This window comes from Serinus canaria, chromosome W (assembly GCF_022539315.1).
Source record: "Serinus canaria isolate serCan28SL12 chromosome W, serCan2020, whole genome shotgun sequence".
NCBI lineage: Eukaryota > Metazoa > Chordata > Aves > Passeriformes > Fringillidae > Serinus > Serinus canaria.
In genome coordinates, this window is record NC_066342.1 from 16,516,136 (window position 1) to 16,525,549 (window position 9,414).

At 45.6% G+C, this 9,414-nt stretch overlaps 1 long non-coding RNA gene across 1 annotated transcript; it reads left to right on the top strand.

Moving 5' to 3' along the window:
- Nucleotides 1–1,276: 1,276 nt before the first annotated feature.
- On the top strand, nucleotides 1,277–6,600 carry LOC127060989 (uncharacterized). Its single transcript, XR_007780349.1, has 2 exons — nucleotides 1,277–2,401; nucleotides 5,623–6,600. It is a non-coding gene; the product is annotated as an uncharacterized LOC127060989 (long non-coding RNA).
- Nucleotides 6,601–9,414: the final 2,814 nt, after the last annotated feature.

The window sequence follows — 9,414 nt, forward strand, 5'->3', positions numbered from 1 at the left end:
CTGGTTGGGGTTTTTTCCTGCTTTATAACGTTGTAACTATTTAAATGGGTGTTCTGGTCTTCTTTTTTCTTAGCAAACTACAGTCCCTTTGCCAAAATCACATTTGATTTTGTTTATTCTGAAACAATAACACTTGACCTATACAGAATTGGTACACTATTGCCTAAATCACTATTTCTTTTTCTTGTCCCTTGCAACCAGTGAGCAAACACAACAGGTACTGAGGATGTAGGTAAAGCAATTACAATTTGAGCTCAACACTGGTTTTCTAGAGCATTCGGTTGTTTTTGTAGTGGGTTGACCCCAGCTGGATGCCAGGCACCCACCAAAGCTACTCTCTCACTCCCCTCTGCAGCTAGTCAGGGGAGAGAAAATATAACAAAGGGTTCATGAGTTAAGGACCAGGAGAGATCGCTCACAGAATTCCATGATGGGCAAAACAGACTCTAATTAGAGATATTAATTGAATTTATTACTAACACAATCAGAGCGGGATAATGAGAAGTAAAATAAGCCCTTAAAAACACTTTCCCTCCACCCTTCCCTCCTTCCCAGCTCTACCTTTTCCCCACAGCAGGTTAGGAATACAAGTGTATTGGATTTGCATGGCCTGGTTTTGGAGGATGGTGGGGAGGTGGTACAGGGGTGGTTTCTATGAGAAATTGCAAGAAGTTTCATCCATGTGCTGCAGACCCAATCCCTGATGATTCCAAAGATGGACATGCTGCTGGGCAAGGTTGGGCCAGTTAGAAATGGTAGTAACACCTCTGTGATAATGTGAAAAGTGCATAATATATGGCTCTATGCAGATAATTACTATATGTATTATGTTGTATTGATTAGTAGTGCTGTATTAACAATTTAATAGTACGGTAAATGTAGTTTTGTAGTTAAATGTAACTTTTGTAGTCAAAATAGAAACTATGTATGTGGGATTTTTTTTTTTAGAGAAAGGAATGAGGTACTAGCACCAGATAGCAGCCACAGGACACCTAAATCTTTCAGAGAAAGAGAATTTATTGCTCCATTATCAGAAGAAACGAACTTCTTCCCGCCTTGCTCAGTCAGGACGACGCCGTTAGGATTAAGAGGAAGAAGATGATGACCAGACAGAATCCTGTGTTTGAATGGAATTTATGCATCATGTATGAGATGTGCGACAGAGTAAAAATTTTCCAGACTAGAAATCCATTTTGATTTAGGTGAAATGTACATTTTTGAATTAAGTCTGTAGCTTTCTGTTTAGTCTGACTGCCTGTTCTCTTGAAAAGCCTGTGCTTGGAGGGACTGTGTCGGAACTCAGGACATACCTCTGGGAGTCTGGAGTTTCCTGGGACCCTTGCCAGGGGGCTCAGAGACCCTGGCACACAGCCCAGAACACCATCGGGTTCGAGTGCGGGCCATGGAACAGCTTGGCACCTTTGCATGAGAAGATAAAAGCCACGGCAGTTTAGATGGTATAGGGATAAAATATTCACAGAGTGTAAATGTAGGTTTTAGGATTTTTGGTATAGGGGTTTCTGGTGACAAGATGGAGGGATTTGGGTGTGTCTAGCCTTTCTTCTTCTTCTCTACCTCCATCTTGTCTGGTGATGTTGGCACTTTTAGATTGGTCTAGAGTAGAAACTCACTGTCTAGCGTAGATGATAGGTATTGGAAAATAACTGTAAATATTGTACACGTAGTTTGTAGTATATAAAGATAACACCGCCCTGGGGGAGGGCGGAGTGCCTCTGACTGTCCTGCTGAACGGATCTCGGCTGGACAGGGAGAAAGAATTTTATAGATAAGATGTAATAAACAACCTTGAGACCGAAAAATGAAGAGCCCTGACTCCTTCTTCAAGCACCCGGCTGGGAAAAGAAACTTTTGAACTTTTTCGGGGTCACTCTGACCAGCTAGAGAGAGAGACCCCGGCAACTGGCGTTCCCTGGGTGAGCTCGAAGAAAGATGCGCAATTGGAGTTCCCTGGCTTGGCTGCAAGAAAGACCCGGAATTTGGCATTCCCAGGTGAGCTGCAAGAGCTGGGCGGCAAGAGAACAACCCCGATGGGTGGAAAGAGAGACGGCTGCAAGAGGTGGGCAGCAAGAGAGCACCCAGGTGGGCAGTTGGCAGGCAGCGACGCCACCAGACATCAGCCGCTGAAACACAGCCCGTGAAGAGAAAAAAAAAAAAAAAAGGACAAGGAAAAGAAGCAGGCACTCCCAAAAGAAAAAAAAAAAAAAAAAAAAAAAAAGAAAAAAAAAAAAAAAGGAAAAAGAAAAAAAAAGAGAGAAAAAAAAATACCCAGACAGAAGATCCAAGATCCAACTTCTGCTGAACAGACTCGCATCCAGATCTGGCAGGGGGTCCAGTGACCAGGGCGACCTCCGAACCGACCTCGCAAATGATTCAGCTTTTGGTAAGAAGGTTGAGATTTGAGAACATGGGGGGTACATGCTCTCAGGAACAGTTAAGGATTTTGTCAATCTTACAAGGTCTGGCAGCCAGAAAATCAGGGATTTCTGAAAATCTCTGAAAGAAGGTAAAATGGCCTTGAAACTTTTATCCCCAGCAAGGGTAATGCTAGAGGCAATTTCACGGAATTCCGCAGGGAGGGTCAGAAACAAACCCTACCAAACAGATGTGTGAGGAATTGGCATCATTTCTAAAGTTACATGGGTCCCCAAAACGCACAAAATCCCCAGAACCTTCAGGGTCCTCTGACACGGACTCAGGGGAGGAGGGCGGAGGGGGTCGCGGGACCCGGGGGAGAGCTGCTTCTCGGCGACTGGCGAACCCGTGCCAGGGTGGCGCCGGCCAGCCAGCAGCCCGGGGGAGCCGCAGAGACGGCCGCGGGGTTGCGGATGCTGGCGGGGGGGCACGGGGCAGCGGGGGGAGTCGCAGACCGAGCAGCAGAGGAGGCAATAGCGCGCACGGTCCTATCGCAGCAAAAAACAAAAAAAAAAAACAAAGCGAAGCGGAGCACGGGGTGGTGGAGGCACGGGAACAGACGCGGTTTGCGCGGGGCGCGATGCCGGCAGTGGCGGCGGTTTCAGACAGGCAGTGTCGAACCACGCGAGAAGCGGGACTCGCGAAACATCCGTGGAAGGCTCTCAATAAAGCGCCCACGTCAGACGCGGGCAGTAAAGCTCAGAGCATCTGCAGAGCTCCAAGCAGACCGTAGGCAGACGTAGGAGACGCGCGGTGATGACGCAGGACACGGATTCGGGCGCAAGGGTTTTTGCCCCCAGTTCGCGGATGCGGACGGGCACCGACCGAGCAGGGACCGTGCGCGCCATTTGCGGGGCGTTGGCACGGGCCACTGGGATCTGAGCTGTACTGTGTTGATCAGAGAGAGAGGACATTTCCGAGACCACGCCTCGGCCGAGACGAGCGCAGGGGAGGCGCGGTCGGGGCGGGTTGTCCATACTCCCTGACTACCAAGTCAGAGACGGGGCGTGGTCAGGGCACGGCTGCCCCAGGTACCCACCCCTCTCCGGTCCCATGGCCGCAGCACCGCACACAGTTTCAGCCTCCACCAAAATCCCAAGTTGGAGATTTTTTGCGGGTGTAGCACATGTTTGAGTGAGGTCACACCGAGTTCTTCACCAGGTTGAGTCCCCACAAAAGTGACAGAAACAGTATTTATCGGAGATGATCACGTTTCAGATGCAAAACGTGAGGAAAAAACACAAGTTTGTCCCAAATCAGAGAAAATGAGAAGCACCCGGCTTTTGCCCCACACAGAAAAAACGTAGGGAAAATTCAATGCAAATCGTGGTTATTCGAATATGGATGTTAGATGGAAATCTTCTGTTTTGAAAAATGCCGCCTCTCAGGAGAGAGAGAGGAGAGAGAGAGAGAGACGGTACCATATAAGTGAGAAGCCTTAGTAAGGATTCAATTACTCGTAGTTCTCTGAAGACAGAGCCCGTTGAGAAACATTAATCGATCCTATCGTTGGGGGTCCTCAGCTGATGCTCCAAGGGTTCAGAGTTTTAGGGCTTGTTTGTCATGTGAGTTTGTAACCTTTGTTTTAGATTTTTTATAGGCATACCGGATAATAAGGTATTGCTGTTTATGTTATATGAATACTTTAAAAAGGTTTGGTCCCCTTTTTAACTCCTTCTAATACTCATACTTCCTGTTGATAGTGTTGATTATATAATGAGAATTCTCAGAATTTGTGATAAGAATTATTATCATGGTATTGTAGTGTTTATCAGCCAGTCAGTGTTTCACGTATCTCTTTTGTGTGAATCCACATGTCTCTTCAGAATCTTGGTCTTTATTTCCTAACTACTCACCGTTTTTGGATTTCTTTTAAATCCAGATTGCCTCTCTTTGGTTTTTCTTCATTATTGTTTCTTCTTCAGTATTACAGAGGTACCCTGCCGCGCTGCTGCGCGAGTGCACTTTCTCCCCTGAGAGCGGGGGGGAGCGCGCCGCTAGCTGGGAGCACCGCAGCCTAGCACTGGGGGCACTACCCTGATGCGTCCGGGCGTCTGGGCCATCGCCTTCGACAGGCACCAGTGCAAGAGTGCGGCAAAACGGAGAAGCTTAAGAAAGAGGTCTTACTCGCCTGGTGCACTCCAGAGATTTTTGTCTCCAGGGGATCCAGGCGGGAAAGGCAGAGAACAATGGGCAACAGCAGTATATATAGGGGGTGGAACATAGGTACAGAACCAGTGGGGAACTGAGAGGGGAATCGGTCAAACTGACACAGACGAGAACCAATGATACAAGAGCTAAGGAGGGGCCTCGGAGCACTTGCCCAATCACTCTGTGAGGAAGGGAGAAGTTTTCTGAGAAATGGGCAGGCCCCGGGAGATGGACAGGGCCCGGGAGGAGGGGAAAAGCAACAAGAGGGATGGTGACCATGGAAACGGGGGTGGAGACAAGGCTTGGCAGTATGCCCAGACTAGGAGGGAACCATTTCAGGGAGAGGGGGAAACCAGGACTGAACCATCAAATAGGTTAAGGATTACACTGGGGGGAAACATTACAAAATGGGGAGAACCATACAACAGGAAATAACACACTGGAAATTGGATGCGCATCACAACAGCACCTCAGCCAAATTTCAAGAAGTCTACTGTGTTTGAAGAATTTCTATCCCAACAGAAGTTTCAGAGGGTCCAATTATTTATGGTTTGATAGATCCCTTAATTCCTAAGGTTTCTTATTTATAATTGCTGTTTTTTAAGAGTTTCATTTTAAAGAATGTGCTAAGTGATATCCATCGATTAGAGTCGGCGTCGGGCTCTGGCCAAGTCCTAGCTCTACTTGAATGAGTTGATGGACAATCAGCGCAGATGTTTTCTGCATCAAAAAGTATTCAAGTCCTTTTGACTTGGCATTTGACCGTCTATGATAGCTGAACCTGTTTTCAGAGAGAGTATGGAGAAACATGAATCCGGACATGGATTCTCCAGTTCTCTGTTGTTGTAAGGTTCATCAGCTGTCGCAGACTCTGGGATGACAGTTCAGTGTTGTAGTGTTTAACAATTGTATGATTGCAGATGTGTTATTGGTTATGTGTATTATCTAATTGATCTCTAGTTGCTGTCATTTTACATTTCCCTATGCAATTGCATAGAGACTGAAACAGAGTTGATCAATGTTTTATTTTCATATCAGGACCCATTCTTCACCTCCAAGATTTTGAGAAAATCCTCCAGTCTCTTCGGGGACGTGGATTTGTTTGTTTTAGCAGGTACAAAAGTCCAGGTGAACCTCAGTGAAGAATGTGAAACTCCATCCAGTGCAAGACAATGTTGACAAGAAGCGCAGGCAAGAAAACACTGACCATTCCATAAGCAGAAAAGAAGATATACAGATGTAGACTGCACAGAGATTCCAACCCTTGTGCTTTGCCCACAGAAGACTGTGGACTTTGGGTCACTTCAGGGGTGTGGGAATCAGTGGTGTTGTAAAATTGTTGTTAGATGATAGCTTGTTATATTTTAGTAAGGCTTTTAGTTCTCTTGTTCATTATGCCATGCATTCTTTTGTGCATTCTTTTTGTACAGCGGGTTGTGAACCAGGTTGTCAAAGAGGTCTTCTTGGTGCAAACAGAAGGGGGAGATGTCGGAACTCAGGACATACCTCTGGGAGTCTGGAGTTTCCTGGGACCCTTGCCAGGGGGCTCAGAGACCCTGGCACACAGCCCAGAACACCATCGGGTTCGAGTGCGGGCCATGGAACAGCTTGGCACCTTTGCATGAGAAGATAAAAGCCATGGCAGTTTAGATGGTATAGGGATAAAATATTCACAGAGTGTAAATGTAGGTTTTAGGATTTTTGGTATAGGGGTTTCTGGTGACAAGATGGAGGGATTTGGGTGTGTCTAGCCTTTCTTCTTCTTCTCTACCTCCATCTTGTCTGGTGATGTTGGCACTTTTAGATTGGTCTAGAGTAGAAACTCACTGTCTAGCGTAGATGATAGGTATTGGAAAATAACTGTAAATATTGTACACGTAGTTTGTAGTATATAAAGATAACACCGCCCTGGGGGAGGGCGGAGTGCCTCTGACTGTCCTGCCGAACGGATCTCGGCTGGACAGGGAGAAAGAATTTTATAGATAAGATGTAATAAACAACCTTGAGACCGAAAAATGAAGAGCCCTGACTCCTTCTTCAAGCACCAGGCTGGGAAAAGAAACTTTTGAACTTTTTTGGGGTCACTCTGACCAGCTAGAGAGAGAGACCCCGGCAGGACTGCTTCACCTGAAGGACAAGAGATAATGAGGGAGGAGAGAAGCAGACAGGGAAAGGCAACCTGACCCAAGAGTTCCTTCTGAAGAATTAGTAGCAAGTGTCACATGAAATCAGTAGAATATGTATGAACCTATTGTGAAATTGTATGCATATGCATTTGAGAGAGGGATAAAAAGGGACCTGAAGTTCCCAGAAGTACGCATGTCATTTTAGGGGAACGATTCCCACATGCACCGGCTTCACAACTTTCACAAAGTTGTGGAGTTTTGATTATCTCTGCAAAACAAATGTATGAATATTCAATGGACTATTGCTTTTACGGGTTAATCCTCTGTAAACGTGTGTCCTTTTTTGGGCTTATTTTGCCCAGAAAGAGGTACCCGGATTGTCTGTAACTCTTTGTTTTTATTGTCTTGTATTGTCCTAATCTCAATTGTTCAAATTTTTATTACTCTAATTATATTACTATTTTTATAACCATTTTATTACTATTAAACTTTTAAAATTCTAAAAAGAAGTGATTGGGCTTTTTCACAATTATGGTAGCAGAGGATGGTTACTAACACCTCTCTGCCAGTGCTTTAGGAGAGTCAGGGTGAGGAAGGCGTGCCCTGCCCTATTAGGCAGCATTACTCTGTTTCCCCTAGTGTGACCAACAGACGCAGGTTACAATCGGTGGACAAAAGGAGGCAATAAAACAAGGGGAAAAGGCTCCCTTAAAACGACAGTAATTGGCCCCCTAAGACTAGTAGTGCACATGAAGAACCCAGAAAGGAAAAAGGATTGGTAAGTACTTTTTGGAGGGGAAGGTACAGGGGGATGAATGTGTGTGTGAATGAGAGGCGGGCTGGTTATCCCAGACCTGCCAAGTGAGTGATGAGTCTCCCATGCTGCCTTTCCATCCTTTTGCGAGAAAAACAGCCAGTAAAGAGACAAAGCGAGTGATAAACGGAGTGAGAGAATCCCCTGGGGTAACTGGGACTGGGTCTCAGGGAGGGGTTGAACCCCTCGGAGGAAGGGAGCAGAGGAGTTTCCTAGCCCAATCCCCTAGGAAACAGGACAAAAGGAAGGGGCCCCTAAAAATTCTGCTGGACTGAGGGAGAAGAGTGCCCAAGAGCATCCAGAATTAAAAACCTGCTGGGTTGAGAGATTAACATTCCAAGAGCATCCAGGGTTGAGCAAAATTCTGCCACATTGAGGATATGCCCAAGAGCATCCGGGTTTGGACAACACAGCTGGATTGAGGGATAAAAAAATTCCCAAGAGCATCTAGGGTTGGACAACACAGCTGGATTGAGGGATATCCAAGAGCACCAGGACTGGCCAGTAACACCTAAAATTGTAATAGGTGATTTGAAAGTAAAAGGTACCTTATTGTTGTCTTGTTGAGTGTGCGAGTGAGTCAAACACAAAATCAGCCTCAACTTCCCCAGTGGGTGGGAAGGGGGGTGCTGTGGCAGAAGGTGCATGTGACCCACAAACAAGCCATTGTTCTCCCAGGTGTGTGAAGGGGGCCATGGCTAAAGAGTGTGAGTGAAACACAGACAGCCTCACAGGTGAACTGGCACCAGAGGCAATCAGAGTCAGGGCCCTTCCAGGAGGCCCAGCGATACTGTAACCCAGAGGCCAACCCCAAGGCGAGGGGGGCCACAGGGACCCGTGATTCTCTGACGACAGGGATCCACTTTGGGTCCTGAGGGTGTGAAAGAATGTGTGAAAGTGAAAGATAAATAAAAGTGAGTGAATGTAGATGAATAAAAGTATATGTAATGTAGATTGTGTATTTTAAGCTTCACCATTTCTCCTTGGAGGGAGGTGCATTGTGTTGAAAAGTAGTGTGAGAAAAAAGTTTTTTATTTTTGTGTGTGTGTAGTTGAAAAAAAAGTGGTATTTAGGTTGCTAAAGAAAAGCGAAAAGCAGAGGCAGGGGATGAATAGATAGGATCTTTAAAAATGGGACCGAAATCCAGTAAGGTGGATACAGGAAAGAAAAACGGGAGAAAAAAATTGCCAACAGAAATACCCCAAGATAGCCCTCGGGAATTATGTTAGCCAACTGGGAAAAAAACCCTTGTACAAGGAAAAAGGACAAGGTAAAGATGATACAATTCTGTATGCTCGAATGGCCAACAAAGGAAATAGGATCTGACCATGTCTATTGGCCTAGATACTGTGAGAAATAGCTACTCACTTTTCATAGTTTAGGAAGGTTTATTAAACCTTATCAAAAATACAACAGAAGACTGAATAAAGAAAAAAGGTTACAGCGCTGGGAGCAAAAGATTTTCCCCACCATGTGCTCAGCCCCCTCACAATGGAGGTTTTCCCTTTTTAACCCTTTAACCCCTCCCAAAGTTCTGTCCATCAACCCCTTCTTCGCTGTCCAGTGGTGATCTCTTCCTCAAATCCTGACTGGAGGTCAGATGTCGCCATAGTGACAAGCCAGCCCTCCCAGATGTCCCAACTCCAGCTGTCCCTTGAAAACCACGAGAGGTGGTACAACATAATTAAAAATCTATAAAACTTTTCTTAACCTATATACATTATATTTGTCTGTTAATTGTGAGAGTCAATCATCGCATTACTCATCTATCACAATACGATTCTTTTGAAAAATGGATTTGTCAGGTTTTAAATGTATTTATAAATTCAAAGGATCTGTGTAATCTCGAAGAAAGAGAATATGCCATATGTTGGACAGGAGATTTTAGGA